The sequence below is a fragment of the Monodelphis domestica genome, chromosome 2, assembly GCF_027887165.1.
Source record: "Monodelphis domestica isolate mMonDom1 chromosome 2, mMonDom1.pri, whole genome shotgun sequence".
Classification (NCBI taxonomy): domain Eukaryota; kingdom Metazoa; phylum Chordata; class Mammalia; order Didelphimorphia; family Didelphidae; genus Monodelphis; species Monodelphis domestica.
Genome location: NC_077228.1, coordinates 293,320,766 through 293,344,068, shown reverse-complemented (window position 1 = coordinate 293,344,068; position 23,303 = coordinate 293,320,766). Strand labels below are relative to the sequence as shown.

The window sequence follows — 23,303 nt, the reverse complement described above, 5'->3', positions numbered from 1 at the left end:
GCTATTAAATCAACTCTTGGCTTTAGGTTAAGTACTCAACACTTCTTGTAATTATGACTGACCCTCTCCATCCTTTCTCTGCTAAATCTCTTCATTCTGGAAGCTCCTATCCTGGCACAGAGGCAGCAGGTGTCAAGGTAAATAGAGTACTGGGCCTGGAGTCAGAAAGACTCCTTTTCCTGAGTTCAAATCCAGCCTTGGGCACTTACTAGCTGTGTGACTCTGGGCAAATCACTTAACCTTATTTGTCTAACTTCCTCATCTATAAAATGATCAGGAGAAGGAAATGGAGTGGTTACTCCAATTTCTTTGACAAGAAAACCCCAAATATAATCATGAAGAATTGGACAAGACTGAACAACAATAGTACCCTTCTCTCCTAGGACTTCTATTGACATAATAGCTCCTCTTAGAACCTCCATTTAAGGACTGCACCCAGATCAGCTTCATTCCTCCCTAGGCTACACTAGATTTTCTCCATCATTATAGGCTTGCACAAAATAAGGGCTTAATAAATATTTGTTGATTGACTACATAATTGCTAACCTTTCTAATCTTTCTCTTTCCAGTCATCCAAGGTAACTTAATAAAAGCTTTTCTGATCAATAGGTAGCAGGATTTAAAGACTAGTTTTCTATTAGTCAGCACTATATAGTCCAATTTAAGTCAGGAAGACAAATCACTGTTTATATTTTCTCTCAATTCTCCCTTTAACGAGTTTGCAGTTACCTGATCTCCTCTCCCCATCATACCCTCTTCAACATGAGTTTTGAAACTGAATTCAATTTGTCCCTCCTGTAGTTTGTGAATACAAAGAAAAGAAAAAAGACATATTTATAGAAGTAACAAGACACTACCCTACCTATGCAAAAATGTTACTACTATCCCTAGTTCAAGGAATGTATTTCAGAAGCTTGAGAGGTGATCTGTCTCTACCTTTCCATTTCATAACATTTAGCAGCAAATGCTTTCCAAAAAGCTAGTTTTACATTAAGAATTAACAACACAATTAAAGAAAGAAAGCAGGGTCCAATAAATAAATTATGCATATAACAGTTTCCACTGAAGAAAAAAACAAATTCAGCTAAATTGCAAGATGATGAAAAAAAGATGCTGAAATGGACCTGCTATCAGCTGTCATATATCCATGGTGATAATAAGCTCCCACTTCTGTAGAGGGCAAGTAGTGGTGCATTTTCAGCAGCAGTATTTTATCAGTAACAGTACATTTTGAGTCTGGATTATTCTTGCTTAGAATCTTCAGAGAAAGCCTCAATGCTCAAATGCTCAACAACAAAGTCTCACTTTTCATAATGCCTTTGTTGTAGAGGGGAGAGAGGAGAAGTTGAGAGGGTACAAGTGGACAGATATAGACAATTCTTCCAAATTCGTGATTCCATCATTTCCATAGCTAGACCTTGGCATATATTCAACTATTTGGGGAAGCCAACAATTAATTCAGAGTGGGCAGCCTACTTGTGGTATATACTAATTAGTATTCTAAGAATCACCTGATCAAGAATTATGATCAAAACACTGACCAACTATGTCTTCAGAGGAACTCTGATGAAGCATGTCACCTGCCTCTTGACCAAAAGGTAATGAACTCAAGCTGGACATACACATATTATAATATATGTTGATTATAGTGTATCATATCCCTTTTGTCTTCTGGGATGAATAGTTCTCTGAGAAGCATACCATTTTGTTAAGTCATTTCAGTTGTATCTAACTCTTTGTGAACTCCTTTAGAATTTTCTTGGCAAAGATACTGGAGTGGCTTGCCATTTCCTTCTCTAGCTCATTTTACAGATGAGGAAACAGAGGTAAACAGGGTCAAGTGATTTGCCCAGGGTCACACAGCTAGTAAATGTCTGGGGCCATATTTGAACTCATGAAAATGAGTCTTCCTGACTTCAAGCCCAGTCCTCTATTTACAGCACTTCCTCGCTGCCTGAAGTATACCATAACACCAATAATCTCTTAATTTTTCTATTAAAAGTTCAAGTGGGGGGTTTTTGTTTTTGTTTGCCCCTTTTGTAACATTGTTAAGAATCTATACAAGGAATTCTTTGCCCCTGATTCTAAGGTAATAGTGAGTTAATAAGAATATTCCATTAAATTCATGTAAAGTAATTCAGTCACTTATTCAGTCACCCAATTGACTAAGAGGCAATCTACAGCTGCTTCTTAGATTCTAGCTTTTGCATTTTTCCTCTTTTAAGTACCCGATCAGGATCAGAAAGTTTGTTTTGTTTGTGACTGTTCCCATCCTGTTCTTATCCTCTTCCTAATTAATTGCCCCCATCCTATATATAGTCCCTTATTTTCTCTGTTCTCTTTTTCCTCTCATTTACCCCAAGTATGAGAAGTAGCAAGATCTGCCCCTTTCTTCTGTCTTTCTACAGTGATATGTTCCTCCTTTTGACTTTCCTTTTTCTCTCCCCAATTTGAACCCTTAGAAGAGATCCAATCTGCCTGCTAACTAGGTCCTCTGCTTTTTCATAACTCCTTCAAAACCTGTGAAGACATGAAGGTTCTAAAGGCATAAATTTCTTCTCCCACTATTAAGATGTTAACCCTGAAACATCATACAGTTCCTTCTAATTACTCAAATAAACTTAACTTTTTAGGTTTCTCTGCACTCCTGTGTATATACTTCAAAGATCTTACTCAGCTCTGGAATTCATCAGGAATTTTTGAAAGTCTCCTATTTCATTAATTTTTTTCTAGCTAATGGATTATATTCAGTTTTTTTTTAGATTTTTTTAGATACTTTCTTTTTTCCTCAATTACATGTACAAATAAAATTTAAGCTTATTGAGTAGTTTACATGTAAATACTTAATTCCTTTTAAATTTTAGAAATTTATTTATTTATTTATTTATTCAACCTTTCCCTCCTCTTCCCACACCACAGAAGGCAACATCCAGAAAAATATATAGATTATGTCTTTCCAGTTTCCATTTCTCAATTTATTCTCTGGAGGTGAATATTCACAAGTTATTCTTCAATTATTAAATCTGTAGGAGTATATAATGTTCTCTTGGTTCATTTCACTCTTCATTATCTCATGTAGTTCTTTACAGGTTTTTAAAAAAAATTAATCTGCTCATTGTTTTTATGGCACAGTAGTATTCCATTACAATCATATACCACAATTGTTTAGCCATTCTCCAATGGATGGACATCCCTTCAATTTCCAGTTCTAAGCCACCACAAAGAGAGTTGCTCTAAATATTTTGGACCATATAGGTTCTATTCCATTTTCCCTGATCTCCCTGGGAAACAGACCCAGCAATGATTTTGCTAGATTTAAGGATATATGCAATTTTATAGCTCTCTTGTAATCTTAGGGTTTTTTTAAATTTAAATCTCCTTTTTTTCTCTTCCCCCTTCCCTGAAATGGCAAGCAATCTGATATATATTTTACATGTACAACAATGTAAAACATTTTTTTCATATCAATAATTTTTAGAAGAGAGTTTTATCAAAAAAAAGTAGAAATATGAATAAAGTGAAACAAAGTATGCTTTGTTCTGAATTCAGACTCCATCAGTTTTTTTTTTCTCTGAAGGTGGATGGCATTTTTCATTATGATTCTTGGGGATTGTCTTTTATGACTGTTCTCCAAAAAATAGCTAGGCTAAGCACAATTGTTCATCATATAATAATGCTGTTATTGCAAATAATGTTCTCCTGATTCTGTTCTCTTTTCTCTGCATCAGTTAATATGTCTTTCTAGATTTTTCTGAAATCTTGTTCATCATTTCTTATAGCACAGTAGTATTCTATTGCAAGTATATACCACAACTTGTTCAGCCATTCCCCAACTGATGGTCATCTCCTCAGTTTCCAATTCTTTGACAGTACAAAAAGATCTGCTATAAATACTTTTGTATAAATAGGTCTTTTTGCCATCTTATAAAATTTGGGGGGATAGAGAATCTCTTTTTGATACAGACATCATTAGTGGTATTCTGGGTCAAAGAGTATGCACAGTTTTAAAGCCCTTTAGACATAATTCCAAATTGTTCTCCAGATTGGTTAGATCTGTATTCAGTTTTTTGGTTGGTTGGTTGGTTGGTTTTATAACCCTTATTTCTATCTTAGAATCAGTACTCTATATTGGTTCCAAGGCAGAAAAGTGGTAATGCCTAGGCAATGGGGGTTAAGTGACTTTCCCAGGGTGACAGAGCTAGGAAGCATCTGAGGTCATATTTGAACTTGGGACATCCCTTCTCTAGGCCTGGTTTTAATGGATAAATTATGCTTAGCTGTAAACCTATATATTTAGCCTTTGGAAATATTGTGCTCCTCTTGTTTTAGAAGCTGACAAGTCTTGTGTTACATTGACTATAGTACCTTAATGCATGAATGTCTTCTTTCTGGATGGTTGAATGATTTTCTTTGACATAGGAGCTCTGGATTTGAGTTATGGCATTCCTAGGACCTTTTCCCCTTTGGTATTTATTTTAGGAGATAATTTGGTAGATTCTTTCATCTTCATTTTGTCTTATGAATCTAGTAGATCTGAACAATTTTTACTTATGAATTTTTTGAAATACTGTGGATTTATTTTATCATAAGTTCAAATATGACCACACAAGTTATTAGCTCTCCTCATGATCTCTGAGCCCATGACAGGACTCCAAATGCAATTCTAGGCAGCCACAGAGCATGGGTGGAGCAGAAGCAGCCAGGGGAGGGAAGGGGTCAGCTAACCTACTTGGACTTGGCACATGAGTCACATTAGTGGGTGCCTGAGTTGAGAGAATGGTGAGGAGGAAAATGGAGTGTTGAGCTGCTAAAGCTGCTATGTCCTTCCAGTTTTCCTACTTTTATCACATCTTTTCTTTTTCTTGCCAACACCGTACTAACAATATTATTTTAGAAAAAATCCCTTGAATTTTTAGAATGAACACACAGGATTGATTCTAAGATGGAAGGTAAAGGATTAAAAAAAATTTTGGCCAATGGAGTTGATGTTGTTTAATAAATAAATATATGTGTGTGTGTGTGTGTGTGTGTGTGTGTATAACAAAGGTCTAAGGAGATATATGTGTATATATATGTACATACATATATATATGTATATATAAAACAAAGATCTAAAGTTATTAACAAATAAATTGGGAAGCAATTATCTGAGCCAAATTGACATTTATGGTGGAAAGTTGCAAATTACAAAATGTCAGGGTCCATGCTTAATCCAGTTCCATCAAAACTTTCAGCTGGTATATATATTCAGATTACATAGATCATTCACCCACCCCTTTTGAAAGGTTAATGATCTTCTGAAAATCTCTTCCCAAAAGGAGTAACCAGAGAAGGTCTCTTTTCTAGAAAGTTTATATTTCACATGAATCTATGCTATGAAAGCTTCACTGAAATTCACTTTCAGCTGCCCAACTAGTGGTGGTCCATATATGGTAAAATTCAAGATCACTCTTATAGCTTCATAATGTCTGGACACATTCTAGGATACTGAAGGCATGCACAGATCTCCCCTTGGCAAAGATATCTTGCTAAGACATTTCAAAGAATTTTCCTTATTATTTTACTCACAATATGATTATTTATTTTCATATACAATTATATAATCAATAATAATTAGGATTATTCCTTACATTTTATCACTAAAATACTGAATGTCTAATAGGACTACATTCAGGGAATATAGAAACAAAATTCAGAATTCAGAAACAAAAATATTGAATATAAACTGAAATTGCTTAATTAGATTATTTTTTACAGTTCAATGGGATAAGGCCAAGTATTCAGTCAAGCAGTCCCTGAAAAATATTTCTGAAATAAATGGCAAGGGAGTAAATCAAACTGACAATGACTTGAAAGTCCAGGCACCTGCATAGTACATATATATGTACATATAATCCAAAAGTCAGTCTTAGGAATTTGAAAAGAAAGAATAAGAGAAGTTTATTCACTAGAAACCTATCAAAAATCATAAAGAAACATGGATGTCCCATCACATTATCGGTGGTAATTCCAAACAAACCAAAATGATTGAGATAAGCGATTTAAAACACTGACTGAAAAGGGAGTCCTAAGGTCTAAGCAAAGTTCTTTCAGAGAACCAAGATAGTTATGTGTACAATGTTAACCTTGTTTAGAAAAGCAGAGAGCAACTTCAGACATAAAGCCAGAGAAAACAAGATCATTGTCCATGATTTTCTATATAATGAAGAGGAGATGATCAGGCTTTCCACTGACAAGAAGAAGCAGTTTGGACCATTAGTTGGGGGGCTAAAAGTGAAATTCAGTGAAGCTTTCATAGCATAGATTCATTTGAAAGCATCAAGAGTTTTCATTAAGTCTGATTTAAGATATAAATTGCCAGAGAACTTCTAACCAATATTACTTCAACCCAAAAGGAAAACCATGAAGAAACTGATAAAAATATTGTACGATATATACAAACATCTGGACAGTAGGAAAGCAGCAGCTATTATTGATGCTTCTATGGATATTCCAGCCTTAAATCTCAGTCAACAGAAATATTATCCCAAGATGTAATGCAAGATTGAATGAAGTCCCTTGGTATTCAAGTAAAAATGATCCTCAATACTGACAATCCCATTCTAGTGTTGCTGTATATGAACAGAAATGAAATTAAAAGTATGCTTATACTTTTAACTATCTACTAATCTGGTGGTTGCTTTACTCCCTTTCCTTGGGTGAATTTTTTGCATAGTGGTCCATCTCTTGAAATTTTCTTTTTTTAAAAGAGGATAGATAGATAGATAGATAGATAGATAGATAGATAGACAGACAGACAGACAGACAGACAGACAGACAGCAGATAGACAGACAACAGACAGACAGACAGACAGACAGATAGATAGATAGATAGATAGATAGATAGATAGATAGATAGATAGATAGATAGATGGATGGATTTTATCGATCAGGTTTATAAATGTGTACTGAAAAAAATCAGAGTTTATAAATAGAATAATATATTTTTTGTAAAAATGGGGTTTTCTTCATTGATGAAGTTAGAATACATTCACTAAACTCATTACTATTGTTTAGAAAGACCTTGTTTACAAGGAAAAAATGTAAGCATTTGTATGACGTTGATTTCTGTATTTAGTAGCTATTACTGTCAGATGGTTATTGAATCATGATATAAAAAGTGGCAATATTCACATATATGTTTGCTAAATTTTTCCAACAGCAATCTGCTGTCAATATCCACAGACAAGAATAAAATTACCTGTGGGGGGAAAAAACACTTATTTCTGTGTGACTCTGGGCAAGTCACTTAACTTCATTTGCCTCAGTTTCCTCACCCATAAAACGAGCTGGAGAAGGAAATAGAAATCCATTCCGGGATCTTTCCCACAAAAATCACAAATGGTGTCACAAAACTTTGGACACATCTAAAACAACTAAACAGCAACAAAATTTCCATGGGCTGGAATGAATTACCCAATTTTATATAATTATAACTTCAAAGGGATTTGAATATATGCAACCATTCACTATTCAACCTAATCAGAATTTCTCATCTCTATAACTTTTCTGATTTATCTTTTCTATCTGCTTGGATAAAGGAATTTATTCATTATTCACTATATGTCATGGTCTTTTGTGTAACTAGCATTTGGTAGAAAGGGATTGAGCCTTACAATATAAGTTTAAGAAATCCCTTTCTCTATAAGAGATAGTGGTCAGGAAACAATTTTAAACTCAATAAAAAAACCCATCCCCTTAGAGTAATGATATTAAGGGGAAGAGGAGGCAAATGGATATCATTTTGTTTTGATACCCTTCTTTATCAAAGGAGAATAATATAGCCACTATCATGGCTCCTTCTACAGATCTCTACTAGTCAGGAGTCAGTTTTCTGTAGAGAGTGGTGAATAAAATTCAGACACTATCCATCAGAGCCCCCCAAGAGCTACATTTAGACAAATCCTTCAGGGCATACTTATAATTTACATGGGCAACACACATAACCTACACATATGTTACAATATTTGATCTTCACACCCAATCTGTAAGAGATAGTTAAGTGGTATTATTATTTCCATTTTAGAAATAAGGAAAGTCCTCCATAACTTTGCTTCTTTCTACCCTTCCAGTCTTCTTATATTTTGCTTGCTTTACCTACTCTGTGATCCAGAGCTAAATATCTTTACTTATTTCTTTGCTGTTCTTTGTTCATGGCACTCCATCCCCTAACTCCAAGGGTATTCATTGTCATCCTTCCATGCTCTCCTTCCTCATAACGTCTCTGGCTTCCTTCAAGCATCAGCTTAAGTCCCACCTTCAGTAAGAAACATTTCCCAGTGCTCTGAGATCACTTCTAATTAATCTTGGATATATCATTTTGTGCATAGTTGCTTACATGTTGTCTCCCCACTAGAGTGTGAGCTCCATGAGAGCAGGGACTATTTTTTGCTCCTCTTTGTATTCCCCAAACTTAGTACACAGTATGCAATTAATAAATACTCATTGAGCAGTGATCCTGAACAACTCAGAGAAATCTACGAGAAAGAACACTATCCACATTCAGAGGGAAAACTGGGAGTAGAAACACAGAAGTAAAACAACTGCTTGATTACATGGGTCGAGGGGGATATGACTGGGGATGAAGACTCTAAATGATCATCCTAGTGCAAACACCAACAACATGGAAATACGTTATGATCAAGGACACATGTAATACCCAGTGGAATTGCATGTCTTCTATGAGAAGGGTGGGGGGAGGGAGGGAGGGAGGGAAAGCATATGATTCTTGTAACCAAGGAATAATGTTCTAAATTGACTAAATAAAATTTTCAAATAAATAAATACATGCTCATTGACAAACTGAGACTTAGAGAAATCAAGTGACTTGCCCAGCATCACACAGTCAGTAAGCTTTCAAAGCAGGATTTGAACTGAGGTTTTCTTGACTATATCCAGCACTCTATCCACTGCACCACCTCACTGCTTCATTCAGAGGTATTGCCACTGCTTGACCAGACATCTTTCTACCATGGTAAATGTGAAGGCAGAAAGAAAAGAGTCTACTTCAATTATTAATTCCATGATTTTTAAATCTTTTATTGTGAGTAATTTTATTGTATTTTACAGTTCATAAATGTTTCATTTTGCTTCAATCCCTAGAGCTAGTCTGACTTGTGTAGTACAAAGGATGATTTCTAAAAGGGATAAAATTAACCCTCAACTATCTTTACTAATAACTCTTTATTTACAAAAAGATCTCAATGTTTACAACATGTATTCCTCGCAACATGTTTCACAAAGGTAGGTAGTACAAGTATTATTATTCTCGTTCTGCAAATGAGGAAACTAGAAAGGTAAGGGGATTTGTGCCTATGGCACATAGGTAGCAAATATTAGAACTGGAACTTGTATTCAGGGCTTCTGACTCCAAAGCAAATTGCCTCAGTACTATGCTGTGCTACCTTCCAAATTAAATGTAGACCCAAGTCATTTGGTTTTTAAATATACCTTAGTATGAAAAGTCTATATAGGATTAAAAGTCTAGGTATCTCAGTGGATTGAGCCAGGATGAAGGATGGGAAGTCTTGGGTTCAAATCTGGTTTCAGACACTTCTCAGCTGTGTGACCCTGGGCAAGTCACTTAACTCCCAATGCCCAGCACTTACCACTCTTCTGCCTTGGAAAGTGAAGTTTAAAAAAAAAAAAAAAGCTCTATATTGAAGAGCATCTAGGTATCACAGTAGTTAGAGAGCAAGACCTGGAGTGAACCTGGGTTCAAATCTGTCCTGAGAAACTTCCTAGCTGTGTGACCTTGGTCAAAGCACCTAACCCTGATTATCTAGCCCTCGCTGCTATTTTGAAATGATAGGAAGACAGAAGGTAAGGGTTTTTTAAGAAAATAAATTTTAAAAATTGTCTATATGGAGGTAGCAGCCAGAACCTCTTCACGATCTCACCCTCAGCGCCTGATGTTAAGATTCACCTTGCCTAGGATTAGCTGTCTACACATGAGAACACTACTGGAAGTAACTTATCCTACAATATGATGTGGACACAGCTAACTGATTTAAGACTGAGAGACCCTCTAATGTCATAAATTAATTAGTTGCATTTTAGACTGTCTCTTTTCCCCACTAGCTAGTAAGCTTGATGTGGGTGGGAACGATTTAATTTTTGTATTTGCATCCCAATGACTTATGACTTTGTACCAGGGTACCTGATAGACATTTCATAAATGATTTTTGAATTAATTTTCACTCCCATTGGTGCTTTATTTATTCTTTTTGGCCCCAGGATGCCCTCCCTAGTCCTTCTCCAAACATCCAGTAGAAGAATGGCTATAATTGTTAACTTCCATCTTTGTCTTTGGCTGTACCAGTTTACTTCCTTCTTCTGGGATGATGCATCCACTACTGAGCCGGAGGGTGAAAGGACCCAGTTCTGGGAAGAGTAGCAAGAAGAAAGAAGACACAAACCCTGCCGCCTTGGGCCCATTTAATTTGTACCCTCTGAGTCACCTTGGTTCACACAGGTAGAAATTCAAAGTTTTAAATTAGAAGAAATCCTGCTGGGCCTGATTTATTGCTCCTAAAATGGACTATGGCAAAGGGAGGTGTGAGAATCCTGTCAAATGACTCATTCTCAGCCACAATTGCTATTTTTCAATCACCTACCAGGTGGCTGATATTTTTTTTATCAGCCCTGAGCTTGGGTCTGTGCACCCTCTATTACAGGTTTGCTTGACTTCTGGTAATCTTCCTTAGTTACTGAAAACTATTGATCTTCCTTTCCACACATCTCAGTTTGTTAATAAGCTCCTCGTTATAAGTGTCCCCATGAGCATCAGAGATCAGCTTGACCTGTTAAATGAGCAAAGTTGGTCCCTATTAGTATGTTCTTCACTCTAAGTTGAACCCAGGAAACTACAAACGGAGCCAAGTCTGAAGTGTAACATCTCCAGAACAAAGTTTTTTGTTTTTTTTTTCCTCCCCCAGTGGTCAGTCTGCATGTACATGGTGGCCCATCTGCAATCTGCAGCAGGGAGGCACCTGGAGGGTGATAGCTTAGAACCAAGAAGAGACCAGCCAATGGTGGAAAGGAAAAGACCAGCAATCAATCAATCAATCAACAAAAATGTATTTATTTCATATCTGCTATGTGCCGGACAATCTGCTTGGCACTGGGCGAAGAAAGACAAAAGTGAAATAGCTTTGCCCTCAAAAAGCTTACATTCTGTTATGATATAGATTTCTTTTGGGAAAACCTAGGTGACTTAGTGGATAGAGCCCCAGATCTGGAAATGGGAATTTCTGGGTTCAAATCTGGCCTCAGACACTTCCTAGCTGTGTGACCCTGAGCAAGTCCCTTAACTCTCATTGCCTAGCCCTTACTGCTCTTCTACTTTGGAACCAATACTCTATTGAGTCTAAGATGGAAGGTAAGGGTAAAAAAAAAAACAACAACCTACAAAGCAATTTCAGAGAGAGGAAGGAAAAGTGGGAAGTCAGCATGGCCATTTGGTCCATGTTTGGAATATCCTGTAAAAGTGGAAGCATAAAATGCAAAGGATCAGCCACCAATCAGTCCATCAACTAGCATTTATTAAGCAGCGAGGTGGCTTGGGAGACAGAGGGCTGAGCTTAGCCAGGACCTTGTGGTTCCATCATTTCAGTCAGGTCAGACTCTTCATGATCCCATTTGGAGTTTTCTTGGCAAAGATGCTGGAGTAGATTTCTATTTCCTTTGCCAGGTCATTTTATAGATGAGGAAATTGAGACCAGCCAGATTAAGTGTCTTGCCCCATGTCACAGAGCTACTAAATGTTTGAGGTTGGATTTGATCTCTTCCTGACTCTAGACCCAACACTCTATACGCTGTGCCACCTAACTGCCCATAATCAAGAAGACCCAAGTTCAAATCTAGTTTCAGACATGTATTAACTGTGTGACCTGGGGCAGGTCACTTAACTTCTAATTGCTAAAGAACCACTAAAGAACCACTACAGTATGTATGCTAAGAAAACCTCCTGGTTGGTATGGCCCACTGGATCATGAAGATCTAAACCCCACTGAATGACTGAAAAACAAATATGACAGACACTGTGCTAAGCAAGAAAAAAAAAGTTATCCCTACTTGAGGGCTGTCCTGAGATAAAAGAACTATGATAATAATGACATTTCTCTAGCCTGTTAGCATTTGCAAAGCGCTATATAAATATCTCACTTGAGCTTCACAAAAGCTCTCTTAGGGAGATGTTATTATCAGTCCCATTTTACAGATGAGGAACTGAAGCAAAGAGGGTTAAGTGGCTTATCCAGGATCACACAGTAGTAAGTGTCTGAGGCTGGATTTGAATTTAGGAAGAGGAGTCTTGCTGACTCTAAAACACGTTATCCTCCAAACTCCTGGCTATTGGAGATGTTGGTGGAACCTTTGGCTCCTTCTTCCCTTTGCCTCCCAGATCACAAACCTTTGGAAAACTAGAACAAACTCTAGGACTTAATTAGTCCAGACCTTTCATTTTATTTGGATAGCATTTTTTAATCTCTCAAGCACAACGAATCATGGATCAAGAGTTGGAAGGGACCATTGGGGCCATGAAGTTTAACCTTGTTATTCTGAAGATGAAGCAATTGAGGTTACGAGGCTTTAAGTGACCTGTCCAAGAGCACCGAGCTAACAAGTATCTCCCTCCACCGGCACATATTTCAGCCTCACCATTTATTCTCATCCTTTGGAATTTTTATCTATATAGTCTTGGAATCAGAAAAATCTGAATTGTAGCCTTGCCTTCGACACTTACTAGTTGTGACCATAGACAAGATACTTAATCTTTCTGGAACTTGGTTTCCTCATCTGCAAAATAAGGATTATAATCATACCTAACTCACAGGATTATTTTAGAGAATATATGTAAAACTTGCAAATCTTAAAGTAAACACTATATAAATGTTAGTGATGATGATCACCAGCAGCCTCCCCTAGCCTTTTGTTACCTCAAAGAGCATGGCAATTTACCACCCTATGTGTCCACTTGGATTCTCTATGAATCTGAGGCTTAAACTTACTAGGACAAAGATGCTTTTGCTAACTGATCACTGTTGCTTCTCACTTATGTTTCCATGTCAGCCCAGTCCCTCCCCCTGACCCCCATCCCACTTATTGCATCCTCTGAAAACTTAGTCTATCGCCTTCAGAACAAGACCTGTGCCCTTTCCTAATAATTAGAGCTAGAAGAAGAAAATTCTGTTAAGAAACTTAAGAGCACAAACAAATGAATCATAATATAAAAGGGAAGATGCTAAGACCAGAAGGGAAGATGGGTAGCAAGACTTTTGAAAAACTCCAAATGTCTCTAAATAAGCATTTCAATAAAAAGCTAACCCTTGATGAAACATAGAACCTGACAAATTCCCCAAAAGGGCATTAAACCACAATAGGATATTCCAAAATAATAAAATAACCTTGAGAGAAGAATTTAGATGAGAAAAAATGCACAATGTATGGTCTTCATAGGAGAAATAATTAGCAAAATAGAAAATCTTTAATCCCCATGAGCAAGCTTTTCCAAATAAGTCAATGAACAACAGACTGAGAATACAAATATACTTAAGTAAAGGGCAGTCTGGACGAAGAGAAGCAAAAAGCAAGAGCATTAAAAGAACAAATGATCTCTATATAAGTAAAAATGCCCTGCTCTCAGAAGGCAGGATATGTAGAAACAATTTAAGGATCGTAGGTTTCCCAAATCATGACAGGAAAAACCTTTAGAAAGCTAAATGGAGAATGGTATAAGTGGATTAGGAACATGCAACATGGACTCATTGTGACTATTTCAATAGTTGAGGCAAAAGCAAAAGAGTTGCTTGCATTAAAGAAACATCAACTTGTCTAATGCCTCATAACATAAATCATTGGAGCTATGAGAGAAGAGAGAAAAGGATATATATAAAGTAGAAATTACAAGTTTGGGCAATGGTTAAATATATTTGAAATGAGGGAATATGAGGTGCCAAGAATGATATCAAATTTACAAACCTGGATGACTGGGAGAATGTTAGTCATTTTTACAGAAATAAAAAAGTTGAAAAGCGGAAATGATTTGAGGGGAAAAGATATTCAGCTCACTTTTGGATGTATTAAGTTTGAGATGCCTGTGGCCTCTGTAATCCTTTTCTTTATTTTGAAATCTCCTTTTAGAAAATTTCCATTTAATTCATGAGTGCCTTTTAAAAATTATATCAACTCCTCTGTGTATTCAGCCAGGTCTAGCCATTCTTCCTGCCTTCATCTTCTTGAGCACCACTACCATTTCCTTCACCTCAGGTACAGAGGTGGTAGTTGTTTACAATGTGGTCATCCTGCTAGTCTCACTGATGAGAATGAAAATAAGAACAATTGGAGCTGTGATTTCACTGGGATGAGAAACTCCTAAATAAGAAAACTTCCTGTCATTTGGGATCAGCACATTTTCTGTCACAAATATGAATTACAAAATTGCTGAGAGAAGTGACATCAAACTCAAATAGAAATGGGATCACTCATCCAACCACAAGGATCCTTGCAGACCACATAATGATACAGTTTTCAATTTTAATCTAACCTATATTTTGCTATATTTTAAATATTTTTAATGTTTCCTAATTATATTTTAATTAGGCTCAAGCCACATGCAGGAGTGGCTGTGCTTGACATCTCATGTCTAAACAATTAGGAAGTTTTTAAGTAACATACCTACAGGCATATAACCAACATGTTTCAGAGGTAGGACTTGAGCCTAGATCTGACCACTACTATTCTAGCCACTTATAGCCTCAATAATCCATAGAAATAGAAAACCATAAAAATTTCAACAGATCTTTCCCATTTCATATATCTTTTCCTCTTTCCAGGTTTATCTATACATGCATGTTGGATGATCTGACTTGGCTGTTCTCTGCCGAGCTTCTTCCAGGCTTGCTTTTCCCTTATTACTTATTCATTATCCTAGAGGCAGTTATGCAATTTGTTGTCTCAAAAAAGCAACTGAGCTCATAATCACTGAATCTCAGCTATGAAATGGGCTTTAGAGGTTATCTAGTCCAATTTCATCATTTTGTAGATGATGAAAGTGAAGTGAAAAAATAACTCATCCAAAACAAGTGACATGAATTGGATTTGAGCAGGGGTCATATGTCTCTCAATCCAGTTTTACTTCTACTACATGATATTCCCCATCCCTTATCCCATACTGCCCTTCACTTTAATCATTCTTCCTTTGCATTTTGTAAGCGAGACTGCATTTTAAACCAGTTAGACTATTATGTCTCTGTTTAGGAAATTAATATGCCACCTGAGGCTATTTCTGGTTTATAGGACTACCTTATTTTGACATCATTTTTGTATGAAACACTACAAAATAGGCATAGTCAATGTCTTTGCTTTTGTCCATTTCTCAGTTTTTTTGGAGATATTTTTGGAGATATACTTGTTTAAAAGGTTTACACAGGATCTATGATAATGAGATATGGCATCTTCCTCTTGTTTTTTGCTTTTTCTCTTAAGGTGATGAATTGAAACCTCTTTAAGAAGTTAATGTCAAAGAACAGACTTTTAATTTCTCAATGATAATTAAAATAAAGGAATGACAAACTCTTGACTAAGAGTTGAATCCACCTAACAAGGACTAGTAAAAACATATATTTTTTACCTGGAAATGCCTTCTGGATGAAAAGGTATTGGGAGAGTAAAAGCTACCTAAGATGATTTGCCACAATAAATAACAAGTATAGCATAGAAAAAAGGAAAGGGAAGAGGAATAAGCATTTATTAAGTACCTATTATTTGCCAGGCACTATGATAAGCCCTTTACAAATATTATCTTAATCAGAATACCAATAGAAAGAACTACCAAGTCACAGATAATAATATCCAAGGAAAAACTCCCAAATAAACACTATAGCATTAGATATTTCCACAAAAATGCATAAAATATAGATGAACTAGAAATCCTAAAGCAATAAATAGATAAATAAATTTGATTCCATAATTATTATTTAGACTTGGTGGAATGGGACTTATGACTAAAATATGATCATACAAAGGATATGTTTAAAAGGAACAGAATACATAAAAGGCCATAAAGATTTTCTATGTTAAAATGTTAATTCTTTATCTCTCTGATGTAATTTTTCTCTATAAATGTTTTGCCTGAACCTCAATCTTGATTCAAGATTATTTTTCTAAATCCTAACCTGTGCTTAAGCATATTAAAGAGTAGATTTTAACCTCTGGGTTTTCTCCACAGTTATAGAGCTATTTAGCAACAATTACCTCTTACATGAACTTAATGAGAAATATTTTCTCTTAACAAATTTGATGACCCACAAAAGTACAGGTAGTAAGATTAGAAAAATTGGGAATTTCACTTCAGAAGCATGAGGTTATATTACCTCAGAGGCTCTGAAGGGGAAGTCCCTACTGAATCACAAAGGGTACTATTCTGCTGGCATAAAAATTACAGTAAAAAAAGTAAATTTGTCTTCTATATTCATTGAGTGTACATCTGTGCCTTATTCTGTATTTTGTTTTTTTATTTTTGTCTCTTGCATTTGAATAATCAACATACTTTTATTGTGCTTAATCTAGTAACCACGAAGACAGTCTAATGAGTATGGTATTGGGATTCAGAATCTTAAAGCAAGGGTTAGAGTGAGAAACTTTGGGTTTTAAAATGCAGGACAAGGCATTGTACGTTTTTTCCCCTCCAAACCTTGTGCCCTTTTTCTCCCTTTTTTTTTTCCCCTATCGGTACATAAGCAAGAGACTTGTCTATGTATTGAGCCATTGTCTCTGAATCTCAGGTTGATCACTTGGAGATAGTTTATTAACACTTGGAGTTAGTCTAGACTGACAGTTTAGACATGGTCTAAGTTGACCACTTGGACATGATTCTAAGTTGGTCTCGAATTTTAGAAATTTTTTTGATTTTGATTTGTCCAATTATAGGCACTACAGTGGCTTAATTAGAGATTCCCTTTCTGGTCTGGTTATGTGAAGTTGTAAAAATACACTTCAGTCAAATTTCTCATATATCTCCATATCATACTGCCAATAGATCAAAAATCTCCTAAGGATCTCATTCTTTCTGTTTACTATCTCAACTATTTTATAGAATTGTTGTCATCTTGAATAATTATAAAGCTTTTCTTTGGGCTTCCTTGAAAATTTATTTGAAGGGATTCAGCAAACTGGTTTAAATGAATTGGTTTTAGAGATTCTGATGAGGTAAGAAAAATTTTTGTTCCAAAATAATTTTTCTTCTGAGTCCCTTAGATTCTGGCCCAAATATTTCTTTCTTTTTTTTTTAACATTATTTTATTTGGTCATTTTCACACATTGTTCATTGGAAACAGATCATTTTCTTTTCCTCCCCCACCAAACCCCCCCCCACCTTCCCTAGCCAACGGGCGATTTGTCTGGGTATCACATGTGTCCTTGCTCTGAACCCATTTCCTTATTGTTGGTATTCACATTAGGGCGCTCGTTTAGCGTTTCTCCTCGATCATGTCCCCTCAACCTTTGTAGTCAAGCAATTGCTTGTCCTCCGTGTTTTTCCTCCCTCAGTTTGTCCTCTGCTTGAAGATAGTTTTTTTGGTTTTTTTTTCCTCTCCTAGATCTCTGCAGGTTGTTCAGGGACATTGTAAAGCCATTACTGGAGAAGTCCATTAGGTTCTCTTGTACCACAATGTGTCAGTCTCTGTGTACAATGTTCTCCTGGTTCTGCTCCTCTCACTCTGCATCACTTCCTGGAGGTCGTTCCAGTCTCCATGGAATTCCTCCACTTTATTATTCCTTTTAGCACAATAGTATTCCATCACCAACATATACCACAATTTGTTCAGCCATTCCCCAATTGAAGGGCATCCCCTCGTTTTCCAATTTTTGGCTACCACAAAGAGCGCAGTTATGAATATTCTTGTACAAGTCTCTTTCCTTATTATCTCTTTGGGGAATAAACCCAGCAGTGCTATGGCTGGATTAAAGGGCAGACAGTCTTTTATCGCCCTTTGGGCATAGTTCCAAATTGCCCTCCAGAATGGTTGGATCAATTTACAACTCCACCAGCAATGCATTAATGTCCCTACTTTGCCACATCCCCTCCAGCATTCATTACTTTCCTTTGCTGTCATGTTGGACAATCGGCTAGGTGTGAGGTGATACCTCAAAGTTGTTTTGATTTTGTCTCTCTGATTATAAGAGATCTAGAACACTTTTTCATGTGCTTATTAATAGTCTTGATTTCTTTAACTGAAAATTGCCTATTCATGTCCCTTGACCATTTTTCAATTGGAGAATGGCATGATTTTTTGTACAACTGGTTTAGCTCTTTATAGATTTGAGTAATTAGACCTTTGTCAGAGGTTTTTGTTATGAAGATTGTTTCCCAATTTGTTGCTTTCCTTCTAATTTTAGTTACATTGGTTTTGTTTGTACAAAACCTTTTTAATTTGATGTAGTCAAAATTATTTATTTTGCATTTTGTGACTCTTTCTAAGTCTTGCTTGGTTTTAAAATCTTTCCCTTCCCAAAGTTCTGACATGTATACTATTCTGTGTTCACCTAATTTACTTATAGTTTCCTTCTTTATGTTCAAGTCATTCGTCCATTCTGAGTTTAACTTGGTGTAGGGTGTGAGGTGTTGATCCAAACCTAATTTCTCCCACACTGTCTTCCAATTTTCCCAGCAGTTTTTATCAAATACTGGATTTTTGTCCCAAAAGCTGGGGTCTTTGGATTTGTCAAAGACTGTCTTACTGAGGTCATTTACCCCAAGTCTATTCCACTGATCCTCCTTTCTGTCCCTTAGCCAGTACCAAATTGTTTTGATGACCGCTGCTTTGTAATATAGTTTGAGATCTGGGACTGTAAGGCTACCTTCCTTTGTTTTTTTTTTTCATTATTTCCCTGCATATCCTTGATCCTTTATTCTTCCAAATGAACTTTGTTATGGTTTTCTTTAATTCAGTAAAATAGTTTTTTGGTAGTTCAGTGGGTATGGCACTAAATAGATAGATAAGTTTGGGTAGGATGGTCATTTTTATTATGTTAGCTCGTCCCACCCATGAGCAATCAATGATTTTCTAATTGTTTAGATCTAGTTTTAATTGTGTGGAGAGTGTTTTATAGTTGTGTTCATATAGTTCCTGTGTTTGTCTCGGCAGATAGATTCTTTAAGTATTTTATATTGTCTCGGGTAACTTTAAATGGGATTTCTCTTTCTAGTTTTTGCTGCTGAGCTGTGTTGGAGCTATATAGAAATGCTGATGACTTATGTGGGTTTATTTTGTATCCTGCAACTTTGCTAAAGTTGTTGATTATTTCAATTAGCTTTTTGGTTGAATCTCTAGGATTCTTTAAGTAGACCATCATGTCATCTGCAAAGAATGATAACTTGGTCTCCTCCTTGCCTATTTTGATGCCTTCAATTTCTTTTTCTTCTCTAATTGCTACTGCTAGTGTTTCTAGTACAATGTCAAATAGTAGAGGTGATAATGGGCATCCTTGTTTCACTCCTGATCTTACTGGGAATGCATCTAATTTATCCCCATTGCAGATGATATTAGCTGATGGTTTAAGATATATACTGTTTATTATTTTTAGGAACGACCCTTCTATTCCTATGCTTTCTAGTGTTTTCAATAGGAATGGGTGTTGTATTTTATCAAAGGCTTTTTCTGCATCTATTGAGATAACCATGTGATTCTTGTCGGTTTGCTTGTTGATGTGGTCAATTATGTGGATGGTTTTCCTAATATTGAACCAGCCCTGCATCCCTGGGATAAATCCTACTTGATCATGGTGGATGACCCTTCTGATCACTTGCTGGAGTCTTTCTGCTAGTATCCTATTTAAGATTTTTGCATCTATATTCATTAGGGAGATTGGTCTATAGTTTTCTTTCTCTGTTTTTGACCTGCCTGGTTTTGGAATCAGCACCATGTTTGTGTCATAAAAGGAGTTTGGTAGAACTCCCTCTTTGCTTATTATGTCAAATAGTTTGTATAGTATTGGGATTAACTGTTCTCTGAATGTTTGATAGAATTCACTGGTGAATCCATCAGGCCCTGGGGATTTTTTCTTAGGAAGTTCTTTGATGGCCTGTTGGATTTCATTTTCTGATATGGAATTATTTAAGAATTCTATTTCTTCTTCTGTTAGTCTAGGCAGTTTGTATTTTTGTATATATTCATCCATATCACCTAAATTGGTGTATTTATTGCCATATAATTGGGAAAAGTAATTTTTATTGATTGCCTTAATTTCCTCTTCATCAGAGGTGATGTCCCCCTTTTCATCTTTGATGCTGTTAATTTGCTTTTCTTCTTTCCTTTTTTAAATTAGATTGACCAGTACTTTGTCTATTTTGTTTGTTTTTTCAAAGTACCAGCTTCTTGTCTTATTTATTAAATCAATAGTCCTATCACTTTTGATTTTGTTAATTTCTCCTTTAATTTTTAGGATTTCTAGTTTGGTTTTCTGCTGGGGGTTTTTAATTTGGTCACTTTTGAGTTTTTTTATTTGCATTTCCAATTGATTGATCTCTCCTCTCCCTAGTTTGTTAATATATGCACTCAGGGATATGAATTTACCTCTGATTACCGCTTTGGCTGCACCCCAAAAGGTTTGAAAGGATATCTCGCCATTGTCATTTTCCTTGATGAAATTATTGTTTCTATGATTTCTTTTCTAACTAAATGATTTTGGAGTATCATATTATTTAATTTCCAATTAGTTTTTATTTGGTTTTCCATTTAAAATTCCTGATCATTATTTTTATTGCCTTGTGGTCTAAAAAGGCTGCATTTATTATTTCTGCTTTTCTGCATTTGGGTGCCATGTTTCTGTGACCTAATGTATGGTCAATCTTTGTGAATGTGCCATGTGGTGCTGAGAAGAAGGTGTATTCCTTTTTATCCCTATTTATTTTTCTCCATATGTCTATTAATTATAATTTTTCTAAGATTTCATTCACTTCTTTTACCTCTTTCTTATTTATTTTTTGATTTGATTTATCTAAATTTGATAATGGTTGGTTCAAGTCTCCCACTAATATGGTTTTACTGTCTATTTCTTCCTTCAATTCTCCTAGTTGCTCCATTAGAAATTTGGGTGCTATATTATTTGGTGCATACATGTTGATTAGTGATATTTCCTCATTGTCTAGAGTCCCGTTTAACAAAATATAATTACCTTCCCTATCCCTTTTGATCAGGTCTATTTTTGCTTTGGCTTTATCAGATATCATGATTGCCACTCCTGCCTTCTTTCTGTCAGTTGAGGTCCAGAAGGTCTTACTCCATCCTTTAATTCTGACCTTGTGGGTGTCTACCCACCTCATGTGTGTTTCTTGGAGACAACATATGGTAGGGTTTTGGATTCTAATCCATTCTGCATTTCGTCTACGTTTTACGGGTGAGTTCATCCCATTCACGTTCAAAGTTATGACTGTCATTTGTGGACTCCCTGGCATTTTTATATCCTTCCCTAATTCTAACCTTTCTTCTTCAGCTCTACCTTTTAGTCCAGTGATTTACTTTAAATCAGTCCCCCTTGTACTTCCCTTTCTACCCCCCTCCCTTCTTATTCCCTCCCTTATTTTCCCCTGTAGTCTTTTTTAAATTTCCCCCCCACCCTCTCCCTCCCTTGTACTGCTTCCCTCCCCACCAGTCTGTTTTTTACCCTTCTACTGCCCTATAGGGCGCAAATCTATTCTCTTCCCCAATGGATTGGATTGTTCTTCCCTCTTTGGGTCAGTTTCAAAGTACGTAAGAGTTGAGTATTTCCTATCTCCAACCTCTTTACCCTTCCAGTGTATCAATGTTCTCTCCCCTCCCACCATGAGATTCTTTGTGACATATAAATTTACCCCCATTTGTTTCTTTTCCCATTTCTTTTGGTCATAACCTCTTTTCTTTTTTAGCTTTAGTTATGTGTGTGTATATATATATATATATATATATATATATATACATACACATGTATGTGTATTTATGCATGCATATATCTATATACCTATTTATGTCTTGTCCTTTCATCCTATACAGTTTGTCACCGTTCCCTCTGAGTATAGTTCTTCTAGCTGCTCAGGTGATAGCAACAGTTTTTAAGAGTTGCCAATGACCTCTTTTCTTATAGGGATACATATCATTTTAACTTATTGAGTCTCTTAAAAAATTTTTTGTTGTTGTTGTTGTTTTTTCCCCTCTTTTTTAATTACCTTTTGATGATTCTCTTGAGTTCTGTGGTTGGACTTCAAATTTTCTGTTCAGGTCTGGTCTTTTATTTATGAATGCTTGGAACTCTTCTGTTGTGTTAAATGACCATACTTCCCCTGTAAGAATATAGTCAGTTTTGATGGGTATTTTATTCTTGGCTATAGACCTAGTTCCCTTGCTTTCCGGAATATCATATTCCATGCCTTTCAGTCCTTCAGTGTGGATGCCGACAGATCCTGTGTTATCCTCACCATGTTTCCATGGTATCTGAATGGCTTCTTCTTGGCAGCTTGTAATATCTGTTCTTTCATCTGATTGTTTTTGAATTTGGCTATAACATTTCTTGGTGTGGTCAGTTGGGGATTAAATACAGGGGGTGATCTGTGGATTCTTTCAATCTCCACTTTCCCCTCTTATTCTAGGATCTCGGGACAGTTTTCCTGGATAATTTCCTCTAGTATTATGTCCAGGCTTTTTCTTTTGTTGTGGTCTTCTGGTAGTCCAATTATTCTTAAATTGTCTCTTCTTGAACAATTTTCTAAATTATCTGTTTTGTGAATGAGATGCTTCACATTTTCCTCAATTTTTTCATTCTTTTTGTTTTATTTTATAGTGTCCTGCTGCCTTGTGAGGTCACTTGATTCTAGTTGTTTTACTCTGGTTCTTAAAGATTGGATTTCATCTCTGGCTTTTTAGTCGTCTTTTTCCTTCTGGTCTGATTTTCTTTGAAGATCGTCTTTCATCCTCTTTACCTCATCTTTCATCTCCTTTGCCTCATTTTCCAGCTGGTTGATTTTGGCTTTCAGGACACTATTTTCTTGTTTTAGTTCAAATGCCTCTGTTTCCAGATGACTTATCTTAATTTTTAAGTTCTTTTCCCAGCTTGTTTGTACTGAATGAGCCCTATAGCAAAAAACCTCCTCCTCCACTATCTGTGTTGAATGCCTGGAGACTGGCCCAGGTTACTTTCAAGGTAAGCTCTTCGGAGCAACCCCTTTGCTGGCCCTAAGATTTCTCTCCTTTCAGTAGCTCTGAGGGCTCCTGATGGGATTGGGTTCAGCTGGT

At 36.1% G+C, this 23,303-nt stretch overlaps 1 pseudogene; it reads left to right on the top strand.

Annotated features, from left to right (window-relative positions):
• The first annotated feature begins 53 nt into the window (after positions 1-53).
• LOC100618646 (V-type proton ATPase subunit C 1-like) lies at positions 54-6,573 on the top strand (annotated as a pseudogene).
• The last annotated feature ends 16,730 nt before the right edge of the window (positions 6,574-23,303 follow it).